We start from the raw sequence: 19,488 nt of genomic DNA on the forward strand, positions 1-19,488 counted from the left end.
AAGCTGTCCCTGACCTCCACATGAGTGCCATGGCCCAGGTTCTCTCTCTCTCTCTCTCTCTCTCTCTCTCTCTCTCTCTCTCTCTCTCTCTCTCTCTCTCTCTCTCATATATATATATATATACACATGCAGAGAGAGAGAATTACAAAATTAAATGCAATTAAAATTTTAAACAACAAAGGCTTCCTTCTCTTATTTTAAAGACCTGTCCCCTCAGCCCCACGGTCCCTTCGGGGCCCACACAAGCTCCCAGCATTCCCTCTGAAGCATCTCGTGTTTCTTCACTCTGCTCTCCTTTCTTTACCCTCCTGCAGGCTCCAATGGCTTTCTGGAGTTCATAGTTCATGTCGGCACAGTCATCTTCATCTTCAGTGTCTTCTCAGAGTGTCACTTTCTCCTTCCTACTCAGAAGTCTGGCTGTGCTCCAAAGATGCTCCCTTCCCTGCTGTCCTCTCACATGGCTGCTCTTCCTTTCTAGCCCTCTTCCCACTGATTATGGAGTTGGGATCCATGATCTCCTTGATTCTAATCATTGCCTTCTGGCCACTCCCTGGCCCTCTTCCTCAGAAGCTCCAATTTTGAGTCTTGTGTTGTTGGAGCATCCCATCCAGTCCTCTTCATTGTTACCATCATGCATTGACTGAGTCACACCCTGAAGACTTTGGCTCCTGACTCTGCTACTTCCCCAAGACTTACCCAATCATCCCGACTCTACTTTCCCCAGAACTTACCCAGTCATCCCAACTCTACTTTCCCCAGGACTTACCCAGTCATCCTGACTCTACTTTCCCCAGAACTTACCCAGTCATCCCGACTCTACTTTCCCCAGGACTTACCCAATCATCCTGACTCTACTTTCCCCAGGACTTACCCAATCATCCTGACTCTACTTTCCCCAGAACTTACCCAGTCATCCCGACTCTACTTTCCCCAGGACTTACCCAGTCATCCCGACTCTACTTTCCCCAGGACTTACCCAATCATCCTGACTCTACTTTCTCCAGGACTTACCCAATCATCCTGACTCTATTTTCTCCAGGACTTACCCAATCATCCTGACTCCTCCTTCTTCACTGATTTTCTGGACATTCTCTAGAGCAGTGGTTCCCCAGGATGGGATGTGTTGGCTTCAGAGACTATTTAGAAACACATGGAGGCATATTTAGTTGCCTTTGCTTAGGAGGTGCTCCTAACACTGGTGTAGTAGTTAGAATCTAGAGGCACAACTCAACATCCTAGAGTTCATAAAACAGCCCTAAGTGTCATCAATGCTGCAATTAAGCAGCCCTGCTCTGAACTCTACTGTAAGCCTTGTTATCACCAGTGATCATCCCTCCTCCATACCTGAGACTTCAGCTCTGCACATTGTACTTTTGACCACTTTCTCCATCTGTTTTTCCACTCTCCTGCCTTGACCCAGCTTTCCTCAGTCTTGTGGAGCAGTGTAGTCTGTGGGTGTTCCCTTCCTTTTATTGTCCTGATTTCTTTGAGGGTTTTCCTTCCTTGCTTCCTTACCTAACTTCTAGTCAATCATTATAACTCCCCTCTTGCATACACTCTTGGTTCCATGGTTCATCTCTGGTGTATAATTAAATTTCTATTCTACTTCCTTCATGCCTGCATATATAGCCAGGAATAATCAGAACAAAACAAACAAAATATGCTGACTGTTTTTTTAAATTCAAATTCTTGACTGTGCCTAATATGTTCCTAATACTGCCTGGTAAATATACTGCCCTAAGTCATTCACTCTCCCATCATCCTAGATGACTACTTCTTCATCACCCTGGCATTGCTTCTACTTTGTTGGAGGTGTTGTTGTTGTTGGTGGTGGTAGTGGAGAGAATCACTCAGAAATTAACTTTAGCAGAAATAAAACTCCACTTCTGCTTCTTGTAAGCCCTTGTACATCCAGACACTGTCCTTGGACTCACTTATCCCTGTGCATCCAGACACAGCCCTTGGACTCACTTATCCCTGTACATCCAGACACTGCCCTTGGACTCACTTATCCCTGTGCATCCAGACACTGCCCTTGGACTCACTTGTCTGTCTGCAGTGTGCATCCAGACACTGCCCTTGGACTCACTTGTCTGTCTGCAGTGTACATCCAGACACTGCCCTTGAACTCACTTGTCTGTGTGCATCCAGACACTGCCCTTGAACTCACTTGTCTGTGTGCATCCAGACACTACCCTTGGACTCACTTATCTGTCTGCAGTGTGCATCCAGACACTGCCCTTGGACTCACTTATCCCTGTGCATCCAGACACTGCCCTTGGACTCACTTGTCCCTGTGCATCCAGACACTGCCCTTGGACTCACTTGTCCCTGTGCATCCAGACACTGCCCTTGGACTCACTTGTCTGTCTGCAGTGTACATCCAGACACTGCCCTTGGACTCACTTGTCTGTCTGCAGTGTACATCCAGACACTGCCCTTGAACTCACTTGTCTGTGTGCATCCAGACACTGCCCTTAGACTCACTTGTCTGTCTTCAGTGTACATCCAGACACTGCCCTTGGACTCACTTGTCTGTGTGCATCCAGACACTGCCCTTGGACTCACTTGTCCCTGTGCATCCAGACACTGCCCTTGAACTCACTTGTCTGTGTGCATCCAGACCCTGCCCTTGAACTCACTTGTCCCTGTGCATCCAGACACTGCCCTTGGACTCACTTGCCTGGGTAAGTCAGCAGCTCTGAGGCTAGAAGCCATCCCCGTTTGTTTACTAGATCCCTGATTACATCTACCAAGGAAAAGAGCATCAATAACTCTCTTCTCCCAAGCATTTTGTGTTCTGTTTATCGTGCTAGCATATAGGTGTGCTATTATTCTTCCATCTTAAAAAATCCTCATTTCCCAGGTGCGGTGGCTCACACCTGTTGTCCTAGTAGTTGAGGCCGGAGCATCCAACGTTCAAGATCATACTTGGCTACACAGAGAATTTGGGGCCAGGCTGATCTCTATAGGACCCTGTCCCTGACACACACAGGAACATCTTCTTGCTCTTCCACTTGCCCACCTAACAGCACTCTCCTTCTTTGCCCCCTTGTGCTGTAAAGGTCCTGATAAGAACCGCCCACTTTCACTGTGTTCTCTCCTGTTCTGAGTTAAGATTATTTCTGTAGGATTTTTTGTTTTGTTTTTGTCTTTTTTTTTTTTTTTGGCTCTTTCTAGTCTCCTAAAATTGTTGCTGAAATGTCACTACTGACTTTATATTGCAAATCCAGGAAATGGTTCTCATCCCCTTTGGTATACAAATAGCACTCAATGCAGTTGGACCCAGTCTCTCTCGGCCCATTTCTTCAGTTGGATCCAGAGTTGTACACCTTTCTGACTGAACTCAGCTCATCAAGTTCAGTGCCAAGTGCCTTTACCCACGGAGCCAGCTCAGCAGCCCCATCAGTGGCTTCCTTACAGCCAACCCTGTCTCTTCTGCACCGCTTCAGGGCCTGCCCGCTCCTTGGCCTTTCTGTTCTCTGTTAGTGATCCCATCCAGTCTCATGCTTCAGACCCCATCTTTATGCCTTATTTCCACACCTGGATGGATGACTGCTTAAGCATTTCCACTTGGAAGTCTGGTGATGCCGAGTTCACTATTTATGTTGAACTCCTGATTCCTCCCCTTGACATCCCAAGCTGCTCTAACCGGAACCTCAGTTGATGGCAACTTCATCCTGCCGGTTGCTCAGGTTGGAAACCTTGGGATGCGTTTGATCTGTCTTTCTCTCATGTCCCACATCTGGTCCATCAGGAGATCCTGATCGCTCACCTACCAAACTTGAATTCAGAACCTGCCTCTACCTCCGCCCCCTTGGTGTGAGGGACTATTGCTCCTGCCTTAGGCTGCCTTCCTCACTGGACAACTTTCACTGCACAGTAGCCTCCTTGCTGGTCTGTGGTCCTCAATGGGACCTAAAATGATCATGTAAAGTTCTATATCACTTCATGTGTATGTTTGTTTGTAGGGGTGTGTGTGTGTGTGTGTGTGTGTGTGTGTGTGTGTGTATGTGTGCATGTGTGGCCAGCAATCCCTAGGGATCCTTTTGTCTCCCCATCTTTACCCAGTGTTGAGTTTACAGGCATGAGACCACTCCTGGTTTTTAATGTGGATTCTGAGGATTTGAAGTCAGGTTCTAATACTTGTACATTCTTAAATCTGGCTCCTTGATGCCTAGACTCTGGAGTCCAATTTAGAAAGTATTTCCAGGTGAAGCATGATGGTGTTTACCATGAGTCCCTTAATAAGCAAGGCTCTGTCTTTCTCCTCAGTCTACATTTTGGTTTATTAAGTCTCTTCTTCATTGTCTCTTTTATTGATTTATTGTGTGTGCATGCATGTGCCATGCATGTGTGGAGGTCAGACAGAACTTTCAGGAGTCAGTTCTCTCCTTCCACCATGTGGGTTCCTGAGATCAAACAGGCCGTCAGGCTTGTGGGCGAGTGCTGAGCCATCTCACTGGTCCTCTTCACCAGTTCCGGAAAGCCTCTCTGCCTGGCCCCAGTTCTGATGTCATATCATTGTTACATTTACTGCTTCTCACAGCTCTTTATCTAGCCTTAGGTTCCCCTTACCGCCTCACTGAAAACGTTTTTCAGTGTTCACTGTGAAGTCTGCCCTTAGCTCTCTAATTGCATTTATCACACTGCCTACTTTGATGGAGAAACAGATCCTTGCTCTAGCTGGTACTATCTCATTGGTAGCTTTCATTTCTATGCTAAGGACTGTCTTGAGCCATAGCAGGCCTGGGCACAAGGAGTTGGCCGAGATGAAGACTATTAACTGTCTCAGGTTTTGATTGCAGGGCTGAGGCAGCTATCAGGTGAGCACTAAATGTAAAGCGCTGTGCTATGCCATATAGAAGCACACATCAAGAAGAGTAGGTGAAGAAGGAGGGAGGGAGGGAGCAATTGAGAGAGAATAGGGGTGAGATCTCAGTATTAAGAAGTACTGGGAAACAAATAACCAGTTACCTCTCACAATCATGCTCCCTGCCAAATGAAGCCTGGCGTCTTGGGCTAGAACTCTACCCACTCTCATGTCCCTCGTAGCTCTGCTACTGAGCTACATCCCCAGTGCAAAACACACGAACAAAACAAAAAACAGAAACAGAAACAAAACAAAACACCAAAAACCTTCCCCTATTTAATTTCCTTTTCAGCTGAGGATGAGCACGAGGCCGCACACATGCTGGGCAAGCACTTCACCATTAAGCTGCAACCCTGTCCCTTGCAAAAGTCTCCATTTTGTTAGGATGGGCAATTCCCCCATTCTTTTCCCTGTCGCGTTCTTCCATACATCTTACAGAGGCTGCCTTGGCAGTTAGGCCCCCTGGAGGTGGGACGGAAAGCTCATTTGGAAGTTTCCTCTCACGCTTCTCCCTTCTCCACTGACCAACGTCCCTGTCCCTCCCCGGGAGAGAGTGCTGTGACTACTCTGACCATGGTAGCCGTGTTTCTGAGTCACTTGGTACTCCTCTCTACTAGTTAGTACTCCTCTCTACTAGTTAGTACTCCTCTCTACTAGTTAGTACTCCTCTCTACTAGTTAGTACTCCTCTCTACTAGTTAGTAGCTTTTGGGGTGGACCGTGGGGGTGATTATTCCCTGGGGTGAAAATCAGAGGGCATAAAATTCCTCTTATCCCTTCCTCTGCTTTGGTGGGTTGGAGGGCTAAGGCCTTGACAGACAGTGTTTTATTAACAGCAGGTGTTCTAGATGCCCTGTAACCAGAGCCTGGAGCTTGTTCTCCTTCATCCCTCACCTGAAGATGAACCCTGAGGGAGCAGAGCAGCTATGTTGCTTAGGGTCAGCCTGGTGTCAGACTGCCTGGTTTTGCCTCCAAGCTTGAGGATGGGATATTAACAAATCACGGAGAATTGTACACATGCAAGCTGTGGTTTACTACAAGGAAATGAGACATTTAGCTTTTAGGAAATGCTAAATCAAATAACCTCAGTAAAACCTGTATCCAAAAGAGTGTGAGACGCACTATATAAGATCAGAACTGATTTGGGCTTTCAGGATACCTGACTGTTCCCAGGAAGTCGACAGTCTGGGATTCGAAAAGTCTGGACTGCAAGACCAGAAGTCCGATAAAGTCACCCAGCTCCTAGACTGATCACAGTCTGGTCCATCTTGGCTCCTCTGCAGATTCTTACATATCTCTTTCCCTAGCCTTTTCTCCCAGAACCTACCCACTGCTTCCCCATAGTGCCACAGCCTCCTATTCTGAGTTGAGTTCCAAACTGAAGAATAATCATGCTCTGCATGACTAAAAGTCAACAATGGGCCACATTTACAATGATGGTCCCATAAGATTATATTACCTGATATCATTGTAGCTATCTCAGTTTGTGTAAGTACACTATGGTATTTGCACAACAGTGGAACACCTAACAACACATTTCTCAGAATGTGTCCCCATGTTAAATGACACATGCGTGAGCATCATTTATTCTTCACTTTGTTTTCCTCCCTATAATGCATCTTTTCCTAGGAGCTCTGTAAATACCTCTGCTTTCTCTGAGGTGCTGAATTCAGGCATTAAGAACAACAGGAATTCCAACTGGAGAAGCCTTAAGGGTCCTGTTCCCTTTTTCACAGAAGTGACTGCAGGCCTACATCATTTGGTGATGTTTAGGCGTTGACATCCTGTGTTACTTTTATAACAATAAAATGTTCAGGGCATGGTTTTTCTTCCTCAGTTTTTCCTTCTTCAGTAAAATAGAGCAGCTTTGGTTTATTCTGGCCCTTCTGTCTCCCCCTTGCCCATGCTTTCCTGAAACCTGGAGATAGATAGTACTGTGACTTCATCAGTGATTCCTCATCCTGCTCCATTTGTCTGGCTCCCATGATCTCCATGTATCTCCATAGACAGACAGAAGACAGATTTCCCTTCTCCCCAGAAGCACTTGCTGTCATTAGTGTCTTCTACAGAAGGTTTATGGAACTCAGCAGCCATGGTTCTATGTAACAGAATTACACTCTGAAATAATTAAGCTTTATAACCCAATCAGGTACTGATGCAGGCCAAACTTCCCTAATCCAGTATCTAAAACATGAAATGTTTCAATACCTGAAGGTTGTTTGTTTGAAGACAGTCTTGAGTAGCCCAGAATGACTTTGAGCTCAGTATGTAGCCCAGGATGGTCTTGAACTTCTGATCCTCCTGTTTTTATTTCTCTTTTTTTTTTTTTTTTTTTGGAGCTGAGGACCGAACCCAGGGCCTTGTGCTTGCTAGGCAAGCGCTCTACCACTGAGCTAAATCCCCAACCCCTGTTTTTATTTCTCAAGTATAAGAATTACAAAACATGCACTACCAAGCTTTGCTCCCCATATCAGAAACTTAAGTATGTATTATATATATTTTACTTGAGAATTTCTTATATGCCTACAATGTATTCTGATTATATTCACTCTCCTGAATATGCCTCTCATCTCCTCACCTCCTCCCAACTTTTGTCCTCTTTTTCTTCCCCCAGCAATCCACCAAGTCCCATTTGTGATGCCCATATGTATTGCTGGGTATGAAGAAAAATTGGCTCTCCTGCCCCCTAAAAGCCGTCAGTTGATAATAGTTCTTCAGCTAGGTGTAAGGGCTCATGAGCCGCCCCTCACTCTATACTGGGCTATCGACTGGCTTGATCTTGTACAGGTCTTGTGTAGCTTCCCACCGCTGCTGTGAGTCAATGAGTGCATCAGTCCTGTCATGTCCAAAAGACACTGTTCATTCTGATACTTTCTGACTTCTGGGTCTTACAGTCTTCTGTGATGTCCCTGAGCCTTAAGGGAGGGGTGAAAACACTTACTTAATCTGAAATAATTAAGCTTTATAACCCAATCAGGTACTGATACAGGTCAAACTTCCCTGATCCAGTATTCGAAACAAAATCTCTGCACTTTGACCAGTTGTAGGTTTCTGAGTTAGCTACTGTCCACTGCACAAAGATGCTTTTGCAATGACGTCTGAGAGCTTCACTAATCTATAGGGTAGAGATATGAATTAGAGGGCAGTTTAATACTATCTCTATTTAGCAGAATAGTAGTAGTAGTAGGTTCACCCTTGGAGCCTGTGACTTCCCCAACTATGGGTTCTTGGCCATATTTATAGTACCAGGCATGCAATTCCTCCTCAGGAGAGGGCCCGAAATCCAACCAGAAGATGATTGGCTACCTCTATAACATCATGCCATTATTGTACCCACAGGCATATGCCACACCAGCTCTTCTGAGCTCACAGAGCTCACAGCTGGGTAAGATTGTTGATGACTTCTCTCCCCCAGCAGCCTGCATAGCAAGCACCCTCTGGTGCTATGAAAGCTAGCCAGTGGAGTGGAAGCTCCCTGGTCAGTACCAACTTGATTTCTACGCCTCTTATGACAAAAGTGTGTGATGTCTCTCATCTGAAACTTTTTGAGTGTTGATATAACACCTGGGAAATTCCACACTGACCTCATGTGGTGGGTCACAGACAGAATATATCGGCACTAAAAATATTATATAAAATTGCTTTCAGTAAGTACATATAAAAACATAAAAAATTCATATTTACTCCATCCTCAAAATATCTTATGCATATACAAATATCCTAAAATCTGAAATCCAAAACACATTTTGTCTCAAGCATTTTGGATAAGGGTTACTCAATCTGTATAAACAAATACATATAACATAAACATGTATGAATAAAAATATTTATCTAAAATAGTCTCTCCACAATTAGTTTCAATCAACTTAATATTTTGGCTTAATAATATAAGATATACTTATTTCATGTGCATGTGTGTGTGAGTGTATACGTGTACCACATGCATGCAGGTACCTGAGGAGGCAGAAGAGGATGCTGGAGTTGCAGGCATTTGTGAACCTCCTGATGTGTGTGCTGGGAACCAACCTGGCTATTTTGCATCTTAACTGCTGAGCCATATCTCCAGCCCCGCCCTTTCTCCTTTGGTGGAGGGCATCTCACAATGCGTAGCCCTGGCTAACCTTGAGTTTGCAGTCTTCCTGCCTCAGTGTTAGGAGTATTGGGATTACAGGCATGTTATCATGCCTGACTTCAAGGGAGGCTTTCAGGAGCATGGCTGAGCTGGCTACCCCAGTTAACTTGGTTGTCATTAGCTCTGATGTATAAAGCTCCCTTTTTCGTCATGTTGTACCATCCATCCAAAAAATGTGTGCTATAGTCATTGAAGGAACCAGATAATGAAATGCAGATAGATCAAAGGCATCCAAAATGAGTAGTACTGTTTGGTGGTGCTAAGTAGCATATTAATATGACATGAGAGGGCAAGATGGCTCAGCAGGCAAAGGTGCTTGCTACACATGCCTGATACCTGAGTCCACTCTCTGGAACCCACATAAAGATGGATGGAGATAACTGACTCCACAAAAGTTGTCTTCTGGCCTCCACATGTGTGCTATAGCATGCATGTACCCACATACATCACTCACACACGCACACGGTAATAAAAATTGTATATATGGTAAGGAAACACAGGGATTGGAATACCAAAGTTTGATGCTGAATGGAATGAGTGAGTGTGTGTGTGTGTGTGTGTGTGTCCCAGGATCACTAGATCCTGGGAGAACTACTATTCTTTACATCTTTTTTTTCCAAATTAGAGGTTATTCCAAGATACATTTGTAATAGATGCACTTAGAATGTTGATCTAAAAGATGCCAAGTTCTTATGCCAGAACAGCATAATGCCTACTATCTTTCTGAAGAGGATCAGCAGAGATTAAATGCTAAGGACAAGCATTCTCCTAACCTAGGACTGAATTTGAACCTGGAATGCAGAGATTTCCAGAGAATTTCATTTTCCCAACCAGGTGGAGTGCTTTTCTTGAATGCATGACACCTCGGGTTCGATTCCTAGCCTGGAGAGAAAATCACTTCATTTTCACAGCACAAGCTAATATAGATTACTGCAGACATTGCTCCCCACATGAGGCTGTCTCTCCTTGTCAGCCTGCCTGTACCTGCATCATTAATTCTGGCAGGTCGTTGGCGGCAGCGGTTATTTGGACCACGGCTGTTAGTTGACTGGCTCCTGTGGATTTCCTTCCTCTGTTCAACCTAGTGTGGTGTTCAGAGTTTATGGGCACACCTTCATCCAGGTCTACCTCCTCCAGAACCCTGATGCCTTACCATTGCTTCTGGTCTTTCCTGATTCAGGTTAAGGGGAGGGAGCTGAGGGTGGGGCAAGAAAAACCCCTGACAGAGTTGGGGTAATCCTATGGGCCTCCTGATTTTCTCTCAAACAGGCTGTGTGAGGACCTGTATCATAGAACTCCGCAGACTTTACCAACACATAGATATTAATGTCTTTGTACTCAGAATAGCCTGACTCAGTGAAGATGCCTGGTCACTGGTTCTTGAATATTTGTTTCTGTGGTTTTGTCTCTGATTCTGCTTTCGGGATATTATTCCCTGCTGCTAAGCAAGGGTTTATTCATTAATTTTATTTGTTTGTTTGTTTGTTGGGGGGCAGGGGTTGAGACGGGGTTTCTCTGTGTAGCCCTGGCTGTTCTGGAACTTGATCTATAGATCAGGCTGACCTCAAACTCAGAGATCTACCAGCTTCTGCCTCCTGAGTGCTGGGATTAAAGGAGTGTGCCACCATGCCAGGCTTCATTAATTTTATATGCACACACCCTTCTTCATTTAATAAAGAATTGGAAGCAACCTTTTCATTGAGCTTCTGAAGGCTGTTGTCATCCAGCCCTGGAAAAATGTTCTCTTGGTCTCTCTCCAGCGAGTTGCCGCTGCATATTTTTACTAGAGTTGAATTCAGCATCTCTAGACCTCAGGCTAGTGTAGCAGGAAGCAGCCTTTCAGATGAAGTCAGACTCAATGATAGAGAAACTCAGATTGTGAGCATCCACCACCTGGGAGTCTCTGGACATTGCATCTGAAGGATGTGGTTGCTGGGAATTGAACTCAAGACCTCTGGCTGAGCTGCCGGTGCTCATTTGGCAGCCCGTATACTAACACTGGAACGGTAAGGAGAAGAGGAAGGGTGTGGACGGCTGAGCATTCTGAGGCTCGGTTATTTCATCTCTACGGGTCCTGAGGAGACCTTGTTCACACTTTCTGCCCCGGCCTCCACCCAGCCAATATGTCTCTGGCTTGATATCTACCACGCTTAACACCTGGAATGCCCAATACACAGCTTCGTAAGAGAAGAGCTTGCCGAAGTGACTCTGGGGTGGTGCTGTGTGTCCTAAGATAAACTTTTGGGCAATGAGCATGGGTATCCAGGGCCGCAGGAGGCACCGCATTGCCGTCTGCCCTGTGTTCTAGCTTCTTGCTTTTTTAAAAAATTCAAAGGAATAGTCAAGAACTCATCTCTAACCAGGCCAGTCAGAATAGGGTTCTCAGCGAGAACTAGAGAAACATCCATCTCAAAACTTTTTGTGACTATAGACTGTAAGCTCCATGAGCAGAGTGGCCATATCTCTGTTCTCATCTGAACTTCAAGCACCTACTTCAGGACTTGGCACATAGTAGGTATTCAGCACACATTATCTGAGTGAATGGTTTCTAGATACTAGAACTTCGTATCCTGGGGGAGAGATCAGAAACCTGTGAACAGTTGGTAATCGAGGCTTGGCATGGTGGTATATACTTCTGTAATCTCAGTGAGGGGCTGAGGAAGGAGGATTGAGAGTTTGAGGCCAGTCTGAATGTGTGACCTTGTCTCAAAAACAAAAACAAAACTCGAGTAACTAAAAATGTTATAGGTGTTTTGAGGAAGAGAACAGAATGCTCCAAAGGCAGATATTATAGATGATGAGAAGGTCCCAGTCACTGTAAGAGCAGGGGAGACAGATAGGAAAGAGGTGTCCTTTAGACCCTGGCCAGCTAGTAGTAATGCCAAGGAGGAAGTCAGCATGGCTGTTTATCTAGACTTTCATAGGTAATTTGTGGGGAAAGAAGGGTCCATTCACCGCTGCCCCCTCCCCATAGTGTTCCTTACATTCCGGCTTTGTTCCACGATGCCCCAGATCTGCTGCTGTTGACTGAATCAAAAGCTGCAGTGTGTGGCTGACCATGAAGAACAATTGGTTGTTTATGTGTCTGACTCCCTAACCAGACTATGAGCTTCTTGAGGGCAGTGAAGCTTGTTTCATCCCAGGACACAGCTTGTGACTGGCATACTCAATAATTTTGTTTAGTGACTGAGTGAATAGCAGTTGATATTTATTGTATACTTTCTAGGTGCCAGGCCCTGTAATGAACACTTTGCATTATCTCACTTAATCCTAGTAATAACTCCATAATGAAAATAGAATTATTGTTCCTTTACACAGTTGGAGAAACAAAGGTTTCAGAGAGATGAAGTAATGGACCCGGAGATTTAAGTGTTAGCCATGTGACTGCAGAACCCTGCTGTTTGCTGAAATGAAGTATTTTTCCTGGTTGCCTTCAAGTGTTTGGAGCTCACAAGGGAACAGAATTAATACATCACTTATATTGTCTCTTTTCACTATCATTGTGACAGCTCTCATGGAAAAGGACTGTGTGTGTGTGTGTGTGTGTGTGTGTGTGTTTGTGTGTGTGTGTGTGTGTGTGTGTGTGTGTGTGTGTGTGTGTGTGTGATGTTGGAGATGAAATCTAGGGCCTCACATATGCTAGCCAGCCACTCTACCTCTGAGCAACATCCCCAGCCTTTATTTTCCTAATTTTATTGTGAGAAAGTTGAAGCAAAGAAAAATTAAGTTGATTGGTCAAGATAATATGGCAAGTATCTAGGTGGTGGACTGATTCAAAACTAGGTCTGTTTGAGTCTAGATTCTGAGGTCTTCTACAAGTCAACTCCAGTTGCTCAGGCACTGGGTGTCTGTGCTACTGACTGTGTTGAAGGCCTTTAAAGGGTGTCTAGGCCTCTGGGCTGGGGAGAGGACTCAGCTTGTGAAGTGCTTGCCACACCACAGGTGAGAACCTCAGTTCTGTCTCCAGTACCCACATAAAAAAGCCTACGGCAGCACATGCCTGTAATCCCAGGGTTGGGCGGGCAGAGACAGGGAGATCACTGGGAATTTCTGGCTGCTAGGTAGTCTAGCCAAATTGGTGAGCTGCAGTTCAGTGAGAGACCCCGCCCCCCAAAATAAGGTGAAGAGCAATTAAGGAAGACACCCAACATCAATTTCTGGTCTCCATGTACACATACATGAGTATGTACACACACACACACACACACACACACACACACACACACACACACACAGAGTATCTAGACCTCAAACACTGGGGAGACTGAGGCAGGAGGAGACTTGTGCTAGTTCCAAGCCAGCCTGATCTATCTAGTGATTCCAGGCCAACCACAGCTATGTATTAAGACCCTGTCTCCAAAGGAAAAAATAAAAAAAGTTGCTCAAGTCTGACAGAATAGTGGCTCACTCCTGATAGCCCAGTTACTGAGGAGGCTGAGAACTGTCTGAACTACTTAAAAGTTGTTCAGGGGCTTGGTGTAATGGCACACCCCTTTAATCCCAGCTCCTGGGAGGCAGAAGCAGGCTACCCAGGGATACACAGTGAGACCTTGTCTCAAAACAAACAAGTTGTCCAGGCTGTTGGGAGCCTGTTATTCCTGAGAGGAACCAGTATGGAAAATAATTAAAGGAAGATGGGATAGTGGAGACTTAATCATTTTATAATCCTTTAGGAAAATGAGCTGGGGCTGGAGAGATTGCTCAGTGGTTAAGAATACTTGTTGCTCTTTCAGAGGACCTGGGTTCAATTCCCAGTACCCACATGGTGGTTTACAACCATCTGTAACTCCAGTCCCAGGGGATCGAGCTCTTTTGGCCTTGTAGCACCAGGCAAACATGTAGTATACAGACATATGGGCAAATAAAACATCCACACACATAAATAATTTTAAAAATTGAAATATAATCAGGATGCAGTAAAATAAGGAGTGCTCAGCAGTTAGGAGCACTTGTTCTCCCGGAGGTTTCGGGTTTGGTTCTCAGTACCTACATGGTGACTCAAAACCGTGTATAACTCCAGCACCAAGGGAATCTAATGCCTTCTTCTGGCCTCTGTGAGCACTGTGCATATGTGGTGTGCAGCTATATATTCAGACAAAACATTCATATACATAAAATAAATACTTTAATAAGTGTACACCATTCAGTGATTTAAACAGTCACATGATTGTGCAGTTGTAACCAATATCTAGTCTCAGCATCCCCAGAGAAATCCCAAATGCATTTGCAATTATTCTCTGTTCACCCACACCCAGTCCCTAGAAATCCCTGACCTACTCTGTTTCCAGGAATTTGCCCATTCTGTGTATTTCATATGAGTGGACCCTGCCGTGGTTCTTTGTGTCTGGCTTCTTTCATTTAGCCGTGTGCTTTCAAGATCCACGTATTAAAGGAATATTATCAGTATTCCATGCCTGTTTATGGAAAAACAAAACTCCAGTCTATGATTTTTTTACATATTTGCGGGGTATTTTGTTTGTTTGTTTGTTAGGGACAGGGTCTCACTGTGTAGCTCTGGGGGTCCTGGAACTCGATGTATAGACCAGGTTGGCCCTGAAACCACAGATCTGCCTGCCTCTGCCTTCTGAGTGTTGGGGTTAAATGTATATGCCACCATACTCACAGAGGGGTATTTGTTCATTTATTCTGTTTATTTATGTATGTATGTGGGGAGGGGCTATAACAACCACATGGAGGCCAGAGGACAACATGCAGGAGTCAGCTGACTCCTTCCACCCACCATGTGGGTCTCAGAAATCAGACTTAGGTTGTCCAGCCTTAGTGGCCCCTTTAAAAAACTTGAAAAATTTTATATTACTTTTTTTTTTTTTTTTTGGTGTTTCGAGACAGGGTTTCTCTGTGTAGTTTTGGTGCCTGTCCTGGATTTCACTCTGTAGACCAGGCTGGCCTCGAACTCACAGAGATCCGCCTGGCTCTGCCTCCTGAGTGCTGGGATTAAAGGCGTGCGCCACCACTGCCCGGCTTATATCACTATTATTATTGCATATGTGTAAGTATGTGTGTGGCACAATGTGTGTGGACATGGACATCATGTTGTGCATGTGGGGGTCAGAGGACAGCTTTGTTGAGTTGGTTCTTTTCCTACCGTGGGTTCTGGCCACTGAACTCAGGTCACCAAGCTCACACCTTTACCCACTGAGCGGTCTCACCAGCCCAGATAAGCCATATTTTTTGTTTGTCCCTCCATTTGTTGATGGGCATTTACGTTCTCTCCACCTTTTTTACCATCATGAACAATGCTGCTGTGAATATTTGTGTACAGTTTTGTGGGTTGAGGTTTGGCCCCAGGGTTACACTCTACCACAAACCCACATCCTCAACCACATCCCCCAAGATGTACACATTGTTGTATGACCATGTTTCAGCTTTGAACGTTTGAGTCCTAGAGTAATCTATTGTTGTCTCTTTGAGGAATTACCTGTTTTCAGGAGTAGTTTTTCTTTTATTAATAAATATTTTGAATCAAAATATAAGGTGCAGCTGGACATGGTAGTACCTGCCTTTAATTCCAGCACTCACAAGGCAGACACAGGTGTAGCTCTGTGAACTTGAAGCTAGGCTGGTTTGTGTAAAAGCTCCAGGCTGGTCAGGTCTACATAGTAGGTCACTGTCTCAAAGCAACAAGAAAACCACTTAGAATATAGGATGCATATTTTTTTAAAAATGTCAATAAGCACCTAACTTGGAGAAATGTTGCAAAACAAACAGCACCCAAATCAAAACTTAAAAATTTGGAAGATGGAGAGATAGCTCAGCAGTTAAGAGCACTGGCTTCTCTTCCAGAGGACCCGGGTTCAATTCCCAGCACCCACATGTTGGTTCACAACCATAGCTCCAGCCCCAGGGGATCTGATGCCCTCTTCTGGCCTCTGTGGGGACTGTACACATGTGATGCACACACAAATATTCAGGCAAAACATTCATATTTATAAAATAAAAATAAAGTAAAAAACTTTCAAAAGAATTAGAAAATTTCAGTTCTCAGAAGAACTCCTCTTCCTCCTCAGAAGGGTAACCAGTGTCCTGACTTCCTAGGTAATCATTACTTTTGCCTGTTTTAAATTTTATCTGCATACAGTCATATCACACACATTCGTCTGTCTGACTTCTTTCACTGTTTATAAAATGTATCCATATGGCATGGTTTTCATTTCTGTGTGCTATGTCTCTGTAAGACTGTGCCACAGTTTGTCCCTGTGTATTTGATGAGCACAATGGATTGGAATGGTGCCTCACAGGTATATGTAAATATTTTGATTTAATAGATACTGCCAAATCATTTTTCAAAGTGATCACCTCAGTTTATTCCCACAAAGCAGTATTTGAGAGCTTAAAGTTTTTTTCATTTTTATTATTGGCGTGTGTGCGTGCGTGCGTGCGTGTGCGTACGTGTGTGTGTGTCGAGGAACACGTGTGGAGATCAGAGGATATCTTTCTGGAGTCAGTTTTCTCTGTCCACTGTGGATTCCAGGGGTTGAACTCAGGTTGTCGGGCTTGCAAGGGAAGATACTTTTACCAGCTGAGCCATCTTGCTGGCCCTGATATTGGGAGAGTTTAGGTTATATTGCATATTTTCCGGAGCCTGATGAGCATGTGTGTATGCACATATGCGTGTATGCATATGCGCTTGTGTGCGCATTTGGGAAAGTGGTACATCATCCAGTGGAATAGGATTCCTCAGGGAGAAGAAAGACACCATCACCCTACAGAGAGCAGGCGGCAGGCAGGTGAAGGCGGGGAGCCCTTGAACCCTGCCACAGGCTGTGTTCCCAGCTGTCAGGCATGTAATTTGGTGAAAGAGAATCTCCCTGGCGGCGCGGTCTTGTGGAGAACACTGCTGGTCCTCCACTTCACCTTTGCACCTGCAGGCCCAGCTGACTGTCCTCTCATCTCCACAAAACCAGGAAAGCAGAGAAATCCATACAGGGCTGTGGCACGGGCCAGAGCTGGGGCATTGGGAGTGTTAGAACTAACTGGGAGTTTGTCGTTAAACTTGGTGCTTTTCCCTTTCTGGTTCCACCACACTGCTTCATTTCCATCTGGGAAGGGATGTTGAGGTAACGGAATGTGAGAGGGATGATAACCTGATGTTGAGACTGCCTGTCCCCCTGTGAGGCCAGCCGGAGCCAGAGGGACAGGAGCTGCTTGTTTGGGGCAAAGGGTGTGTTGTGTGGGGGGGGGGGCAGAGGAAAGGGAGTTGGAGTTGCGAGCCCACTGATTCCACTTTCTGCGAGGCTCAGAGGACTCATCCCCCCAGGAAACCACCCCGGTCCCTCGAGCCCCTTTGCCACTCATTAGTTGCTCGGCAGACTAGAAAGCCATGGTTTGTGCTGGGGCTGGGTGGGGCTCCGGGGACAGTTTGGGCTCTGGCCCTCCAAAGGGGGGGTGGCTCTGGAGTGAGCGGAGGGTCACAGCTCAGCCTGTGCCATTTGCTTGTCACCTTGAGAAGTCCCACCTTGTCTAGCAAAACCTCCTTTCAGAGGCAGCCACCACAAAGGGCTCTTATGAGAGCAGCCGCCCCGCCCCCACCCCCACCTCCACTCCCTCTGCCATTATTTTTCTTTGGGGCCTTCCTGCAATGACTCTGAGAGGCTGTGCTTCTTTCTAAAGGCGATTCAGAATCTCTCTGAGTCCCCCTGTGCCGCAGTCAGTTTGTGACTTTCTGGTGCCCTGGGAGGCTGAGCAGGGGTTAAGCGCAGCTCACCTCCTCAAGAAGGCATTGTGTTCTTTCCTCTGCAGCTTGGGTCGGTCGTTTGGGGCCTCGGAAGGGAGACAGAGCTAGTTTCTAGCAGCTGCTGGGTCTCAGAACAGGAACCATCCCCTCAGGGAGAAATGGCCTTGTCCATGGTGATTCTGTGAGGCTTCTGCCTCGTGGGTCATGGGGAAGTTCTGAAGGCCACCTCTTTGGATCTTCTCCGTTCTCATTCTGCTGTGCATTGGGAGAACTAATTAATCCTTTGGGCCTTTGTTTTTTTCATGTATGAAATGAGAATATTTTACTGCCTGGCTGATAAGGTAACTATGGAGGTCTATTGGGTTAATTTTAAAAAGTTAGTTGCTGCGTAACTTGGTGGTAGAGAGGATGTGCTTAGCATGTGTGACTCTCCAGCGTCACATCGCTTTTTAAGTTAGACAGGTGTGGTGACATTCACAAAACGATCACAAGCAAGTTCGAGACCAACTACCCAGTGAGATGCTGTTTCAAAAAAAAATCAAACCAAACCAAGCATAAAAATCAAAATCTTTAGTCTTGGAGGTACGGTTGCAGCCTTCTGCTTGGACCTTTCCTGTGTGGGCTTTCTTCCCCTTCCTTCTTCTCGAACTGAACCAGAGGAGTTTAAGTAACACAACCAGATGTGACTGTCTACCTGGAACTGTGTTGAACTTTTCACCTGTGTGAACCTCTGTAATTCCAGCACAGTGAGAACCAGATGTTAAAATTATCCCAGTCTCAAGTGAGGCCTCAGAAAGCGACCAGGGACCTGGACTGGATGGCACACAGGATGCTTACACGTTCGATGTGAGCATGCCTCCATTCTCCCACCTCATTCTAAAGGGGAAAGGGGAAAGGTAGACTGTAAGTTAAATAATTTTCAAGATCTCTAAGCCACAATGAATTTGTAAGGTCTCTAAACACAAGATTATGCCCAGCTTGCTCAGTGTTGTTTTCCCTCTAGCTCAGCACTGTGTGGATGCTTAGGAGTGAGAGGCTAATTGTGGAGATCAGTGGTGGCCTTGTGACAAGCACAGACCCAAACAAAGCTGAGTCAGACCAAACACTGAGCAGCGTCAGCTGCGATGTTGACCTCACACGTGGACCTTCAAGGACAGTGTGCCCTTAGGATGCTGTGTGTTCTTCCCAAGATACCAAGGTTTCTCATCTGAGCAGATAGACGGGGTCGACTTTTTTCTCCCCTTCCTGAGCGACTATTATTTGTGCAAAACAGTGGATTTCAGCATGACATTTCCATACATATGAAATATGTACTTGGTCATATTCATCTGATATGGGACTGTTAAGACAATGAGGGACAAAACAGGGGAACCCCTCGTGGTTAGGTCTTGCCTAAAACTCAGAAACTTTATCTGGATGAGCTGCTGTGGAAAAGCAGGATGGGGCAGTTGTCCTCTGAAGCCCAGGCGTTACCACTGTGTTACTGTTCTCTTGGTCCTCTTCCTGTTTCCCTCTCACGCTTCTGAGGAATCCAAGAGATTAATCCCACCCAAAACCATTTGGCTGCCAACCCTTTTGGTGATGGACTGGAGGGCATGCTTTTCTGTTTTCCAAATAGCCCTCATGGAGTTATGTAGCAGAGCCCTTCCATAGACTTGTTAGCAAGCAGGAAATATCAGTAGTCATGAGAAGCATTCCCAGTTGAAACACCGCTAGGCAGCTTGGGCTCTCTTAATACTTTAAAAATTATTTAAATTGTGTGTGCGCACACACATGCGCATACATGCCA

At 45.5% G+C, this 19,488-nt stretch overlaps 1 protein-coding gene across 1 annotated transcript in view; it reads left to right on the forward strand.

Annotated features, from left to right (window-relative positions):
• Nhej1 (non-homologous end joining factor 1) overlaps positions 1 to 19,488 on the forward strand; it is a 90,486-nt gene that overhangs the window by 61,200 nt on the left and 9,798 nt on the right. The gene's annotated exons all lie outside the window — the stretch shown is intronic.

Source organism: Peromyscus eremicus, chromosome 13 (genome assembly GCF_949786415.1).
Source record: "Peromyscus eremicus chromosome 13, PerEre_H2_v1, whole genome shotgun sequence".
NCBI classification, from domain to species: domain Eukaryota; kingdom Metazoa; phylum Chordata; class Mammalia; order Rodentia; family Cricetidae; genus Peromyscus; species Peromyscus eremicus.